The sequence below is a fragment of the Camelus ferus genome, chromosome 9 (genome assembly GCF_009834535.1).
Source record: "Camelus ferus isolate YT-003-E chromosome 9, BCGSAC_Cfer_1.0, whole genome shotgun sequence".
NCBI classification, from domain to species: domain Eukaryota; kingdom Metazoa; phylum Chordata; class Mammalia; order Artiodactyla; family Camelidae; genus Camelus; species Camelus ferus.
The window spans coordinates 53,632,185-53,648,297 of record NC_045704.1 but is presented as its reverse complement, the minus strand read 5'-3'; the positions used below and the strand labels follow the sequence as shown (position 1 = coordinate 53,648,297).

Sequence of the window (16,113 nt, the reverse complement as noted above, 5' to 3'; positions counted from 1 at the left end):
AGTCACTGTTGGATCCCTAATACCTATCGCATGGCGAAGAGTGAATACTGGTTGACATTCCTTATTGAAAGCATGGATAGATGAATGAATGAATTTGGATGACTCCAGAGGAACCTCAGATGCTAGTTTCCCCCGACTCCTGCCAGACGCCCCTCTCTGCCCATCAGCCCTGGAACCTGACCCTGTCAGCCCCTCTCCCAGTGGAGGACCATGTGACCACTGTGTCTCTTCCCTTTTGTTTTCCATCCTTGCCTGCCCCTGGGAGGGCTGAGCAGGGATGCTGAGCAGCCCAACCAGACAACCCCTTTTATTCCTTTTGACGGCCTCAGGGAAGTTTGATGGGGATATTTCCATAATCGATGAGGGAGCCCTGTCACCCCAAACGTGGAGTCTTTAAAGAGAATAGGTTTATGCAAATGACATATTGATGGAGTAATGATTAATTGGCCCTGAGCCTTTGTTAGTATGCAATTGTAGTAACAGAGATACATTTATAATTATTTCGGTTAATTGTTCAAACAAGCACTCAGGACTTAATTGCACAGAGTAATTGAAGAGCCTTGGTATCAGGAGTCTTTCTTTCCAGAGAAAAATTGGAGTTATTTAACTAGTTGGATTCCTGTGCTGAATGGGGTAGGTGAAATCTGGTCCTTTGAGGTCATGGTGTCACCCAAGGAGAAAGAACAGTCATGTATTCTTAGGTCTTCCTGTGTCTGCAGAGTGTTGGGGATGTGGGCTTTGAATTTGGACAAATAAAGGTTCGAAGTTTGAAGTTGGCCAACTTCAGCTCTATGATTTTGGGCAAGTTATTTAGCTTCTCTGAGCTACAGTCTCCTAACCTGTAAAATGAGAGGAATTACACTTAACTTACGGAGCGGAAGGAAGAATAAATGAGGTGGTCTGTGTAAAGCCATCCGCTCGGTGTCTGGTCCACAGTCCTAATGCGAACTGGTGCGGTGGTAACTTCCAGCACTGCCACCAACAGAGGCAAGAGAAATGGAAATGAGTCCAGGTCTCCAACACCTGTGAGCCTATGAGCAGGAAGCATTTGGGGGAGGGAAGGGCATAAAAGGCCTGACTTAGAGAGTTTATTTAAAAACACAGAGATGGGAACAGATTGGAGGAACATGTGCAGCTCTGTTACTGCTCTTGGAAGGGTGATGACAGTGCTTTGCAGAGTAGCTGGTCTGGCTGCCACCCTGAGGTGACCTGCTTCTGAAGGGTGTTTTTGTGAATTCCAACTTTCTCTTATTTCCCTTTGTTCAGACTCTAAAATCACACACACACACACACACAAATTACAAACATTGTGATGGGGAGGAGGAACTTGATGCTGAGTGATAAAGGGGCAGTCCTTTCCAGTGGTCCCTGGGTTTCCCTCCGGCCCTTCCTGAAAGTGAAGACTCCCAGCCATGCAGGGTGAGAGGGTGCAGGATGAGCTGATCAAGGCTCTGAAACCCAGCCCCCACGGAAGGGGAGAGAATACGTAGTGATGTTCAGATCCTGGGCTCTAGAGCCCGACCAATGTTCTTGCCAATCCAGGCTTTGCCACTTGAAGTCTGTGACCTTGAACAGGCTATCCAAGCTCTCTGACTCCGTTTCCCCATTAGAAGTTTGGACCTTGTAGGGCTGAAGTGAGGCACAAATAGGATTGTACATGTAGGGTATTTATTTAGCATGGTGCCTGACCACTGTAAGCAGCTGACACTTGTGTGGCAGTGATAACGAAGATCAAGATCTTTGGGGGTGCTCAGGCAGCCCTCAGGAAGCTTTAGAGGTACCACTGCAGGGGCCACCCTTTCCCACATCACCCCATCAACTGCACTCATCAGCAGAGGCACCCGGTGAGAAAAGTGGCGGGGCCACGCTACCTGACGTGTTTATTTCCCTGGTCTCCTGGCTGGCAGGCTACTGCTCCAGGAGGACAGCTAGTGATTTCTGTGGCTGGGACCCTCCCCTCACCATACCTGCTCTTGCTGCCTTTTCACCACTTCCAGCACAACCTCAGGACAGAAGGAGACGGGCTCAGGGGCACTCTCCATGGTAGGCAGACCACTGGGACACTACCTGTTCATCTGGTCACAACATATGCTGTGCAGTGAATAGTGCTGTGTAGCGAGTGATTCCTCTCACTCCTCTTGCTGTGGGTCTCAATAAAGAAAAATGCCAAGGGTGCCGCGTGTGAACAGTGGACTTTCACAGGGTCATCTCATTGAATCTCCTCACCAACCTATGAGGTGAGGATTTTGATTATCCCCACTCTACAGGTAAGCAAGGTGAGGAACGGAGAGGCAAAGTGTAATTTGTATTTATGAGGCAAAAATTTCTATTTCCTGGTATATCGGTGAGTCCCTTTTCTTGAAATAGTCTACACCGTACTCACTGAGGTTCAGAATTTTGCCGTCAATGATCCATGGCAGACTTTTGTCCCTCTTAAGCCAGAAATCTTGGTGATAAGGTAGGGATGTGTTCAGACCCTTCTGGAAGCTATTCCACGCCGTGGTTACTCCTGATTAATTGGTTTTGTCATATGCACAGAGTGGCGTATCTGTGCATTCGAAACTGAATTTATCCCCAGGTTTTACCACTCAGCCAGCTTTTACTCTCTCTGAGCAGTGGTTCCTTCATCTGTCAGGGCTGACCACCAGGTGCCCGTCTCATCTGGATGCAGTGAGAGTTAAATTCACGAGGGAACATGCAGGGTTTAGCATGTTGTATGATGCAACGTAACAGTATCATAGACCGTGATGTTGTCATTATTGTTCCTGTTGTCTTCTTTTTGAGAGTACAGAGGAGAAGCGCTGAGGAAGCTGGGTGACAGGACAGAGGAGAGGGGCTACAGTGCTGGGAAGGGGGTGGAGCGGGAAGGCGGGGGAGACCCCATGCTCTTTCTTGGGGAAGGGCTCCTTTTAGGACCTGCAGGCCTGTTGCTTCATGTAGCGTCTCCTCTGCTCTAAAATATCAGGGGGAGGTGCAGCCTGGATAATCCAACATCTTAGTCAATGGTTGCTTCATGTTCCATAAGGCAAGGGTTCAAGTTTCAAAGCATTCAATGGACATACCATGCCAGGGTGATCGTCGTGTTCCTCGTGCCGTGCTCGGCACAGAGAGCGCTCCCTGAGTGTGTGTTTACCGCCAGAGTGAATGCATGAGCTCACGGAGTCACGGCTCTGGGCTTCTATTCTTCCAGGCATTTCGCTCTGTGATGCACTCGTCTCCCCTTTCTTCTCCCTTCCCCTTGAGCCCTCTCCTTCCCTCCCCCGTAGGAGTATGGGGGACCAGGCCCCCCGGTATCTCACTGTCTCATGGGGATGCTGTCTGAGACTGAATCAAGTGAGCGGTGAATTGAAGTCCGGGGCACAGGTGAGTGCTTGCTCATGGAGGGTGCTTGCTTATCCAAGAGCTTCCAACTTCTTCCGTTGCATCCTTTCACAGGGTCATCCACTGCATCCTCCACCACAAAGCATGAAGGCTGCTTCTGTGCCCTTCGGGTCCCTGGGAAAATGGATTGCCCGTTCCCTGAGTGTGACCCCCTTTCCCCTCCTGTATCCTGATTACTCCCTATCTCTGCCCTCACCCCCTTCCCACCCCCAGACCAGGTGATGGTTCTCCTGGACGCTGCCGCGTGGCAGGAAACAAGCAGATCCCCAAGTAAGCAGCAAAGTCTTCTGGACAATAAGTTTGCTTCCCCATCTTTCCTGGCTGCTCTTCCGTCCCGTCCTGTGGCCTCTCTGGCTGTGATGCTGCCAGGCTATGTGGAGGAGGCCGAATGCGTGAGGACGTCGCTGAAAGCACTGCCCTCACCGCTTTGCCGCAGCTGCAGCCTGGGATTCTGCTTGGGTGTCATCCCCATCTGCCTCGATCTGTCCTGTGACACCAGGTCTGGCCCCGCCCACTCACCCTTAGCAGCCTCTGCCTAGACCCCAGGCCCTCACCTCACCGGCCGTCCCTCAGGCTGCCTAGAACCTGTGCCTTTAGGAGCCTTCACAAGTCCATGACTCCCAAGTCATCCTTAATTATTCCTCTCTCTTCCACCTGAAGAAGCTGACACTAGGAAGCAAAGAACTGCTTCTTGTGGCAAGTACATGCCAGGTGTTTCAATGCAGCAGTGAGTCTTCTCCCACCCGGGGGTGGAGAGGGGACCGGCTGTCTTCTCATCTATCTCTGAGATGCTCTTTGTCTCCAAGTCTGCTCTGAGTTACTGTAGCTGCAGGAGCTTCCTGATGGCCTGGGGCACTTTTTTTGCATCTATTTATTTTCAGCCTTTCTGTGTCTTCTTACTTAAGATGCATCTCTTGTAGACAACACGTAGTTGGGTCTTGATTTTTTTTTAACCTATTCTGACAATTTCTGCCTTTTTTTGTTTGTTTCTTTGTTTGTCTGTATAATTTAAAAATGTTATTTTATTGCTTTATAATCATTTTACAATGTTGTGTCAAATTCCAGTGTAGAGCACAATTTTTCAGTTATATACATGAACATATATATATTCATTGTCACATTTTTTTCTCTGTGAGCTACCATAAGATCCTGTGCTATACAGTATAATCTTATTAATCTATTCTACAATTTTGAAATGCCGTCTATCCCTTCCCACCCTCCGCCCCCTTGGCAACCACAAGTTCGTATTCTGTGTCTGTGAGCCTGTTTCTGTTTTGTATTTATGCTTTGTTTTTTTGTTTTTGTTTTTGGTTTTGTTTTTGTTTTTGTTTTTTTTTGTTTTTTAGATTCCACATATAAGCAATCTCATATGGTATTTTCCTTTCTCTTTCTGGCTTACTTCACTTAGAATGACATTCTCCAGGAGCATCCATGTTGCTGCAAATGGCGTTATGTTGTCATTTTTATGGCTGAATAGTATTCCACTGTATAAATATACCACATCTTCTATATCCAGTCAGCTGTTGATGGACATTTAGACTGTTTCCATGTCTTAGCTATTGTAAGTAGTGCTGCTATGAACATTGGGGTGAAGGTGTCATACTGAAGTAGTGTTCCTTCTGAATATATGCCCAGGAGCAGGATTCCTGGGTCATACGGTAAGTCTATTCCTAGTCTTTGGAGGAATCTCCATACTGTTTTCCACAATGGCTGCACCAAACTGCATTCTCACCAGCAGTGTAGGAGGGTTCCCCTTTCTCCACAGCCTCTCCAGCATTTGTCATTTGTGGATTTTTGAATGATGGCCATTCTGACTGGTGTGAGGTGATACCTCATTGTAGTTTTGATTCGCATTTCTCTGATAATTAGTGATATTGAGCATTTTTTTCATGTGCCTATTGATCATTTGTATGTCTTCCTTGGAGAATTGCTTGTTTAGGTCTTTTGCCCATCTTTGGATTGGGCTGTTTGGTTGTTTCTTATTAAGTCGTATAAGCTGGTTATATATTCTGGAGATCAAGCCTTTGTCAGTTTCATTTGCAAAGATTTTCTCCCATTCTGTAGGTTGTCTTTTTGTTTTACTTCTGGTTTCCTTTGCTGTGCAGAAGCTTGTAAGTTTCATTGGGTCCCATTTGTTTAGTCTTGCTTTTATTTCTTCTAGGAGAAAATTTTTGAGATGTATGTCAGATAATGTTTTGCCTATATTTTCCTCTAGGCGGTTTATTGTATCTTGTCTTGTGTTTAAGTCTTTGATCCATTTTGAGTTGATTTTTGTATATGGTGTAAGGGAGTTTTCTAGCTTCATTGTTTTACATGCTGCTGTCCAGTTTTCCCATCACCATTTGATGAAGAGACTGTCTTTATTCCATTGTATATTCTTGCCTCCTTTGTCGAAGATTAGTTGACCAAAAGTTTGTGGGTTCATTTCTGGGCTCCCTGTTCTGTTCCATTGGTCTATATGTCTGTTTTTGCACCAATACCATGCTGTCTTGATGACTGTAGCTCTATAGTATTGTCTGAAGTCTGGGAGAGTTATACCTCCAGCCTCTTTCTTTCTGTTCAGTAATGCTTTGGCAATTCTAGGTCTTTGATGGTTCCATATAAATTTTATCATGATTTGTTCTAGTTCTGTGAAATATGTCCTGGGTAATTTGATAGGGATTGCATTAAATCTGTAGATTGCCTTGGGCAGTGTGACCATTTTAACAATGTTGATTCTTCCAATCCAGGAGCATGGGATATCTTTCCATTTTTTAAAGTCTTCTTTAATTTCCTTCATCAATGGTTTATAGTTTTCTGTGTATAATTCTTTCACCTCCTTGGTTAATTTATTCCTACGTATTTTATTACTTTGGGTGCTATTTTAAAGGGGATTGTTTCTTTACTTTCTTTTTCTGTTGATTCATCATTAGTGTAAAGAAATCAACTGATTTTTGAACGTTAATCTTGTAACCTGCTACCTTGCTGAATTCTTCGATCAGCTCTAGTAGTTTTTGTGTGGACTTTTTAGGGTTTTCTATATATAGTAACATGTCATCAGCATATAGTGACACTTCCGCCTCTTCTTTTCCAATTTGGATCCCTTTTATTTCTCTCTCTTGCCTGATTGCTGTGGCTAGGACTTCCAAGACTATGTTGAATAGGAGTGGTGATAGTGGGCATCCTTGTCTGGTCCCAGATTTTAGTGGGAAGCTTTTGAGTTTTTCACTGTTGAGTACTATGCTGGCTGTAGGTTTGTCATATATAGCTTTTATTATGTTGATATATGTCCCCTCTATACCCACTTTGGTGAGAGTTTTTAATCATAAATGGGTGTTGAATTTTATCAAATGCTTTTTCTGCATCGATTGAGATGATCATGTGGTTTTTGTCCTTTCTTTTGTTGATGTGATGTATTACATTGATTGATTTGCATATGTTGTTGAACCACCCTTGTGTCCCTGGGATGAACCCCACTTGGTCATGATGTATAATCTTTTTAATGTGTTGTTGGATTCTATTTGCTAATATTTTGGTGAGGATTTTGGCATCTATGTTCATCAGTGATATTGGCCTATAATTCTCTTTTTTGGTAGTGTCTTTGCCTGGTTTTGGTATCAGGGTGATGGTGACTTCATAGAATGAGTTTGGGAGTATTCCCTCCTTTTCAATCTTCTGGAAGAGTTTGAGAAGGACTGGAATGAGTTCTTCTTTGTATGTTTGGTAGAATTCCCCGGTGAAGCTGTCTGGTCCTGGACTTTTATTTGTAGGGAGGTTTTTTATTGCTATTTCGATTTCATTTCTAGTGATCGGTTTGTTCAAGTGGTCAGTTTCTTCTTGATTCAGTCTTGGTGGACAGTATGTTTCCAGAAACTTGTCCATCTCCTCTAGGTTATCCAGTTTGGTTCCATATAGTTTTTCATAATATTCTCGTATGATATTCTGTATTTCTATTTTATTTGTTATAATTTCTCCATTATCCTTTCTTATTTTGCTAATTTGTGCTCTCTCTTTCTTCTTCTTTGTGAGTTTGGCCAGAGGCTTATCGATTTTATTTACTTTTTCAAAAAACCAGCTTTTGGTTTGATTGATTTTTTTCCTATGGTCTTTTTAATCTGTATTTTATTTATTTCCTCCCTAATCTTTATAATTTCCTTCCTTCTGCTGCCTTTTGGGTTTTTTTGTTCTTCTTTTTCTAGTTCATTCATCTGGTGGGTTAAATTGTTTATTTGAGATTGTTCTTCTTTTTTGAGGAAGGCCTGTATTGCTATAAACTTCCCTCTTGGCACTGCCTTTGCTGTGTCCCATAAATTTTGTCTGGTTGTGCTTTCATTTTCATTTGTCTCAAGGTATTTTTTAATTTCAGCTTTGATTTCCTCATTGACCCATTGGTTTTTTTAAATAACATATTGTTTAATCTCCATGCTTTCCTTTTTTTCTCCTTTGTTTCTCTGTTGTTGATTTCCAGTTTCATGGCATTGTGGTCAGTAAAAATGCTTGAGATAATTTCTATCTTCTTAAAATTGCTGAGGTTTCTTTTGTGCCCAAGTACATTATCGATCCTGGAAAATGTTCCATGTGCACTTGAAAAGAATGTATATCCTATTTTTTGGGGGTGTAATGCTCTGAAAATATCCACCAAATCTAATTTTTCTATTGTATTATTTAATTTCTCTCTTGCCTTATTTATTTTCTGTCTGGAAGATCTATCTAGTGATGTTAATGCAGTGTTAAAATCTCCAACTATGATTTTATTCCCATCAATATCCCCCTTTATCTCTGTTAGTAATTGTTTTATGTACTTAGGTGCTCCTATATTGGGTGCATATACATTAACGAGTGTAATATCCTCATCTTGTATCACTCCTTTAATCATTATAAAATGTCCTTCTTTATCTTTCTTTATGGCCTTTGTTTTAAAGTCTATTTTGTCTGAAATCAGTACTGCAACACCTGCTTTTTTGGCTTTTCCATTTGCATGGAATATCCTTTTACATCCTTTCGCTCTCAATCTATATGTGTCCTTCTCCCTAAAGTGGGTCTCTTGTATGCAGCATATTGAAGGTTCTTGCTTTATTATCCAGTCTGCCACTCTATGTCTTTTGACTGGAGGATTTAGTCCATTAACATTTACAGTAATTAATGATAGACGTGTGTTTATTGCCATTTTGAACTTATCTTTGCAGTTGATTTGGTATTTCCTCTTTGTTCCTTTCTTCTTCCTTTTGTGGTTTGGTAATCTTCCTTTGTATTATCATGGATTTTATTTAGTTTTTGTGGCTCCCTTGTAAGTTTTTGGCTTGTGGTTACCCTTTTCTGTAAGTCTATTAGCCCATTACTATATCTTGAACCCATCCTACTGAAAACAAAAAATTTAAAGAAAGAAAGAAAGAAAAAAAATACTCTATATTTTCTTGCTTCCCTCTCCCACTCTTAATGATTTAAATGTCTTCTTTTACAATTTCATGTTTATTTTATTTGTAATTCATGAGTTATCACCTTTCCAGTTATGATTTTCTCATTTCTGTAGCATCCAGCTTCTTTTCTACTTAGAGTAGACCTTTCAATACTTCTTTTAGCCTGGGTTTAGTGTTGCTAAACTCTTTTAGTTTTTGCTTGTCTGTGAAATTCTTTATCTCTCTTCTATCCTAAAGGATAGCCTTGCTGTATAAAGTATCCTAGGCTGCATCTTTTTTTCATTCAGGGCTTTGAATATATCTTGCCACTCCCTTCTGGCCTGTAGTGTTTGTGTAGAGAAATCAGCTGAGAGCCTTATGGGGGTTCCCTTGTAACTCACTCTTCGCTTTTCTCTTGCTGCCCTTAGGATCATTTCTTTATCCTTGACTCTGGCCGTCTTGATTATGATATGTCTTGGTGTGGGTTCTGTTTGGGTTCTTCCTGTTTTGGACCCTTTAAGCTTCCTGTATTTGGATATCTGATTCCTTCTTTAAGTTTGGGAAGTTTTCAGTCATGATTTCTTCAAAAACCTTTTCAATCCCCTTTGATCTTTCTTCCCCTTCTGGGACCCCTATTATGCGAAGATTGGCATGCTTTATGTTATCCCATAGGTCCCTTATGTTGCTTTCATTTGTTTTTATTTGTTTATCTTGTAGTTGTTCTGATTGGGTGCTTTCTGTTGTCCTGTTTTCTAGGTCACTAATTCGTTCCTCTGCATTATCTAGTCTGCTTTGCACAGCCTTTAGATCTGGTCTCATCTCGGCCAATGGGTTTACCAATTCTACTCGGTTCTTCTTTATAGCTTTGATTTCATTTTTGACATGTTTTATATCTCTAAACACTATTTCTTTTAGTTCCTTCAATACTTTGATCACTCTTTCTTTGAAATCTTGATCTAGTAGGCTATTGATGTCTATTTCATTGATCATTCTTTCAGGGGATTTCTCTTGTTCTTTTAATTGGGAATGGTTTCTCTGTTTCTTCATCTTGTTCATATGTCTCTGGTACTGTGGCTTATGGAATATCAGTTATCTATTGTGGTCCTTAAAGGAGCTTATTTATTTATCTATCTAATGCCAATGTAGGAATAAAACAGATTTTTGGCGTCTTTGTCTTTTGAAGAGGACAATGTTCTGTTGGAGTTCTGAAGGTGCTCTGGTTGGCTGAGTGGGTCCGTAGATGTGAGTCTTAGTGTATCTGTGGAGAGGGTGAGCTATGTGCATCCTACTACTCTGCCATCTTGGCCTCTCCGTCTCTGCCTTTTGAGTTGAGTGTTTATTCTGTTAGCATTGGATGTCATTATTGATGTGATTGGATTTAGGTCTGGTTCACTGTTTGTTTCCTTTTTGTCTCATTTATTTCATCTTTGTTTCTCTGTTCCTGCCTTTCCTACTTTCTTTTTGGTGTTTGAATATATATTAAATTTGAATGCATATTAGAATGCCATATTCATTTATCTTTCAGCTTTTTAGATGAACCTGTTAGTTTTTATAGGTACTTGAATATATATCCTGAACTTTGCACAGTCTACTTAGGATCAGTGGAATGTGGAAAACTTCCTACTGTTGTGGGTTCATTTACATTCACCCAATCCCCTATGTTACAATTGAACATAAGTATTATAACTACATATGTTATAAACCTCAAAATACAGTTTTATAATATTTGCTTTAAACCAGGGGTTAGCACACTCTGGCCAGCAGGTCAAAAATTGACCTATCACCTGCTTTTGTAAGTAGAGTTTTATTGAAACACAGCCATTTATATACTGTCTGTGGCTGCTAGTAGTTGCAACAGAGACCATATGCCTGCAAAGCCTGAAATATGTCCTATCTTCTGGCCCTTTACAGAAAAAGTCTGCTGACCCCTACTTTAACCACCCATGTGTATTATAGAGAAACGAAGGGGGAAATGCCTTTCACAGATTCCCAGATACTTACCACAGATGAAGCTCTTCTTTTTCTCAATTGAAACATAGTTCAATATGTGATATTTGTTTCAGATGTGCAATGTGGTGATCCAACATTCATATATGAGTTGATCACCATGGTAAGTCTAGTACCATCTGTCCACAGTATTATTAACTATATTCCCTGTGCTGTGCTTTAGATCCCTGTGATGAACTGGAAGTTTCCACTGCATAGTCCCCCTCACTCATTTAACCTACCCCTCCCCTACCTCTCCCCTTGTGACCACCAGTTTGTTCTTTGTATCTGTGGGTCTGTTTCTGTTTTGTTTGTTTGTTTGTTTGTTCATTTGTTTCATTTTTTTTCTGTAAGTGAAATCATATGGTATTTGTCTTTCTCTGTCTGACTTATTTCACTTAGTATAATACCCTCTAGGTTCATCCATATTGTTGCAAATGGCAAGATTTCATTGTTTTTTATGGCTGAGTAGTGTTCCATCATATACCTATGTACCATATCTTTATCCATTCATCTGTTGATGGTCACTTAGGTTGCTGCTGTATCTTGGCTATTGTAAATAATTCTGCAGTGACAGTAGAGGTGCTTACATCTTTTTGAATTAGTGTTTTTGTTTTCTTCAGATATATACCCAGAAGTGGAATTGCTATATTGTATGGTAGTTCTCTGCTTAATTTTTTGAGGAATCTATGTTGTTTTCCATAGTGGCTGTATCAATTTACACTCCCACCGGCAGTGCATGAGGGTCCCCTTTCCCCACACCTTCACCAACACTTGTTATTTCTTGCCTTTTTGATAGTAGCCATTCTGACAGATGTGAGATGATGTCTTATTGTGGTTTTGATTTGCATTTCCCTAATGATCAATGACATTGAGCATTTTTTTCATGTGCCTGTTGGCCATCTGTAAGTCTTCTTTGGAAAAATGTCTATTGAGTCCTTTGCCCATTTTTCAATAGTTTTTTTTTTTTTTTTGGATATTGAGATGTACTAGTTCATTTTATATTTTGGATAGTAACCCCTTACCAGATTATTGTTTGCAAATATCTTTTCCCATTGAGTGGGTTGCCTTTTTGTTTGATTGATGGTTTCCTTCACTGTGCAAAAGCCTTTTAGTTTGATTTAGTCCCATTTATTTTTGGATTTCTTGCCCTTGCCTGAGGAAACAGATAAAAAAAATATTGCTAGGACCAGTGTCAAAGAGCATACTGCCTGTGTTTTATTCTAGGCATTTTATGGTTTTAGGTCTTAACATTCAAGTCTTTAACCCATTTTGAGCTTATTTTTGCATATGGTGTAAGAAAGTAAGGGGCAGAAAACGTATTTAAAGAAATAGGAGCTGAAAACTTCCCTAACCTGGGGAAGAAAACAGATATCCAGATCCAGGAAGCATAGAGAGTCCCAAACAAGATGATCTCAGAGATAGCCACACCAAGACAAATCACGATTAAAATGGCAAGAGTTAAAGAGAGAATTTTAAAGGCGGCAAGAGAAAAGCAACTAGTCACTTATGAGAGAACCCCTATAAGTTTATCAGCTGATTTTTGAGCAAGAACTTTGCAGGCCGGAAGAGAGTGGCATGATAAATTTAAAGTGCTGAAAGGAAAAAACTTGGAATCAAGAATGCTGTACTGGGCAAGGTTATCATTCAGAATGAAGAAGAGAGAAAGTTTCCAAGATGAGCAAAAACTGAAAGAGTTGATCACCACTAAACTGGCTGTAAAAGAAATGTTAAATGGTTTTCTTTAAGCTCAGAAGAAAAGGCCATGAGGAGAAATAAAATATTTGAAAGAAAAACTTTCAATGGTAAAGGCAAGTATACCATACAGGCAGTGGGGTCAGATACTTGAAAAGCTAGTATGATTCTAAAAAAAAATTACAAAACAAACCACCAACAACAAAAAACTAGTCTGAGAGTTAAAAGACAAAAGTTGTAACATCAGCTACAACTAAAATGAGTAATTAAGGGATGCATAAAGTAAAAAGATGTAAACTATAACATCATAAACATAAAGCACGGCGAGGGTAGGAAAAACGTAGCGCTTTTAGAATGCATTTGAACTTCAGCTTGTAACAATCTGCTATATCTATAGGTGGATATATATATAAACCTCATGGTAATCACAAACCAAAGCCCTACATTAGACACACAGAAAACAAAGAGAAAGGAACTCAGCACTAAAGAAAATCATCAAACCACAAGGGAAGAGACAAAAAAGAAAACGGAGAACTAGAAAAGCAACCAGAAAACAGTGAACAGAACGTGGAGGAAGTCCACATGCATCACCATTTCTTCATGAACCTCTGGTGCCGTTTCCCTTCAGCCTGCGTCTTGTGGCGCAGACTCTGCACAGTGCCTCCTTCCAGGTGCAGATGCCCCCCAACAGTCTGTCTGCACGGGCCCCTCTCCAAAGTCTGCCAATATTTTGTCCAGAGTTTTCTCTTATCTACAGGAAGAGCCTCTTGTAGAGGAGTTCCTGCTGGAAGCAGACCCTTGAACAGACTTAGGTCGAATGAATTCTGTATTATTAGCATCTCCTGTCATGGGCTGGAAGAAGGTGTAATACCAAGGGATTTTGTACGTCAGATTGCAGAGCGGGTTGTAGAAGGGAGAATTGCACTAAATACGGTGGATTTTCTGATAGTGTGTGAATATTTGAAGGTGGTTTGGGCAAGGGCATTGCCAAAGTAACTAACACTATTCTTGTGGGATGACTAGATGACAGGCACCTTTAGATAGATTCTCTAGTTGCATCTTTATGAAAATCCTCTGACAGGCTTACGATCAATGTCCTGTTTCACAGTGAGGCACCTGAAGGTCTGAGGGAGGAGTGTGGTACTCAAGGTCCCACACACAGTGAACAATGAAACCCAAGCAAACTCACGCCCTTGACCAACGCTGTGCTTGGCCTTCACTTAACCCTTCCTGCCTTACGATATCATTTGTGGTGTTTCTGTCTGGAATGACTGTAAGCTCCCGGAGTGCATGGCTCAGACCTTTCCTGCCCAGAGCAGCCTCCACAGGCCCACAGCCCTGCACCGCCTGTAGTGTGCCTCATCCTGTGGGTGTCGAGAGGCAGGGCTGATGGGAACTGTCAGGGGTCGGGCACATAGTCAAAATGGGAAAGGAGTGGAGTGTTAGAGAATCAGAAGACTTTAGGGGGAAAAGGCCGAACTTTAAAGTGAATGAGGCAGTGCTGGGAAGAAGGAGTGGGCTGGAGACATGATAAAGAAGGACAAATTCATCTGAAAGAGGCACAGCTGATGGAAGACAGAAATTGGTGCCCAGAAGAGAAAAGGGATGCATTTCAGGACAGGACAGAGAGGCAGGCTATCAAGAGAAATGCCTGGAAGATACTGATTTGCTTTTGGAGGGTTCAGAATAGGCCACCCCTTCCCCTGCCAAATGCAGGAGAATACACCTCTCAGTCTCTCTGTCTCTCTGTCTCTTACTCTCTCTGTCTCTCAGCCTCTCTCTCAAAGTTGCAGCTCCCAGAGCTTGGCTACTGATAGCAGGTGCTCAATAAATCCTTGATGAATTAAATTAAAATGTTTGAGAAGCCATTTTCTGAGCCAGGCCTTTCTCTGCTGTCAAGGAAGAATTTATTTAACAAGACCTACACTTTGGCAAACGGATTCCCCTTCTCTTGGCTGGTCTGTGGCCGTGATTTAAGATGCTGACATTGCTGCCCACTGTTGGGAAATAAGTTCTTGGTTGGGGAAGGGGTGTGACTTAAAAGGCTTGGGAAGAAGATAATTTAAAGATGCTCTGAACATGATCATTGCTTTAAATTCTCTGGTCCCCCCACCAAAAAAAAAAAAAAAAAGACTCTGAATTCTTGAACTATATGCTTGGTCCTCAAAAGTCATAATTCTCTGAGGGCAGCTGGTCATTTTCGGTGTAGATGCAAAGGCTTTTGCATCCACACAAACAGCTCCAGATCATCTCTTTGCAGGAGGCAGGGAATATTAATGAAATTGGTGTAGTGTCTGGTGCAGCTTTTCTTTCTCTCCCTCTGTGGGTGTTGTTCGTTGTGAACACCATCTTAAATATAACGAATATTTGCTGTGCCTGGGAGCACTGAGCAGCAATCAGAAGATGTGTTCCCATTATAATAACTTCATGGTGTGTCTTTTCTTCTCCTGTTTCTTGACCAACAGCAAACCTCTCATTCCCTGAATTTCTCTGAAGTGGAAGAAGCGATATCCTTTTCGAGACACCCAGAGCTAAGATGATTGTCCACGCCAGGACTTAATGATCACCTGTTTCTCAAGAAGACAACTGCAGCAGCTCGAAGGAGCCCTGTGATTCAGTGAGGTAAGAACAGAAACAGACGTTTTAATTTTAGTGGACGAATGCCATGTGGCTTCTGGGAATCCAAGCACTCAGTCTCCACTCCAGCGAACGCCAGCGCTTGTCCCCAGTTCCAGTGGATCTGAGAACCAGCTCTTGCTTCTTCAGCAGGGACCAGGGAGGCAGAGGGCAAAGAAACCCCTTGGGTAACTGGTCTGGGCCCTCGTATGTCTTGGCCAAGTGCTCAGGATGCTGTTAAATTCTTCCAGATCTAGTGTTTGGTCTCAACACTCAAGTTATAACCTTCCTTATTGGTCTCCTGAGCTGGACCTCCAGATCCTCCCAGGTATAATTACCTGAGAAGGAGGCTCTGTCTGCTTAATTATGGAGGATTCTCTAGTAAACCTGGATGGTTCCTTTTGCACTGGTGATGTGTGAAAGATGGAATGACGTTTCAAAGATGTTTCAAGCACTTAGGCAAATTGGAGAGTTCGTTCTACCTTCTGTTAGTGGGGAAGTTATTATTGATGTAAGATCTCCTTTGAATTCATCTTGAAAACTTCATTGTGGAACTGAGATAATCTTATTCTGCGCTCATGGTCTGTTTCTGGTTAGTTTGACATCAGAGCCCCTTTCAGAAGGTGTTTTTCTTCTTTTGGTGCTTCTTCCCAAACATTACTCCTGCGTATTTTACACAAGCAGGTAACACAAAAATATTAATGAGTTTAACAGTTGGAAAACTATGACCCCACCATCTAATTCATCATGATTTCATTTTTCTTTGTGTAATTTATACAGATAATACTAAACCTACTGTTTTATGTTTATTTGCACTTCAACATTTTTCTCTGTGATGCTGCAGTCATTTTAATGATTCTTTAGTTTCCATCCTTTTGCTTAACAAATATTTATTAAAATTATTCCCAAATATTGAACATTTATGCTGTGTTCCAGGATTAACTTTAAGAGAAAATCTGCATTAAATATCCACGTGCATATTATTTTATTTTCTTCTGTTTCTGTTGAATTGTATCCTTGGGTAAAATTCATACAGGCAGAAGTTACCTTAAGGACTGTT

The 16,113-nt window shown here is 41.4% G+C and overlaps 1 long non-coding RNA gene across 4 annotated transcripts in view; it reads left to right on the top strand.

Moving 5' to 3' along the window:
• LOC116665825 overlaps window positions 1-16,113 on the top strand; it is a 584,469-nt gene that overhangs the window by 147,085 nt on the left and 421,271 nt on the right. For all 4 annotated transcript variants that reach the window (XR_004322543.1, XR_004322542.1, XR_004322541.1 and 1 more), the window contains one exon: window positions 14,903-15,059. This is a non-coding gene — a long non-coding RNA (uncharacterized LOC116665825). The remainder of the gene's footprint in view (window positions 1-14,902; window positions 15,060-16,113) is intronic.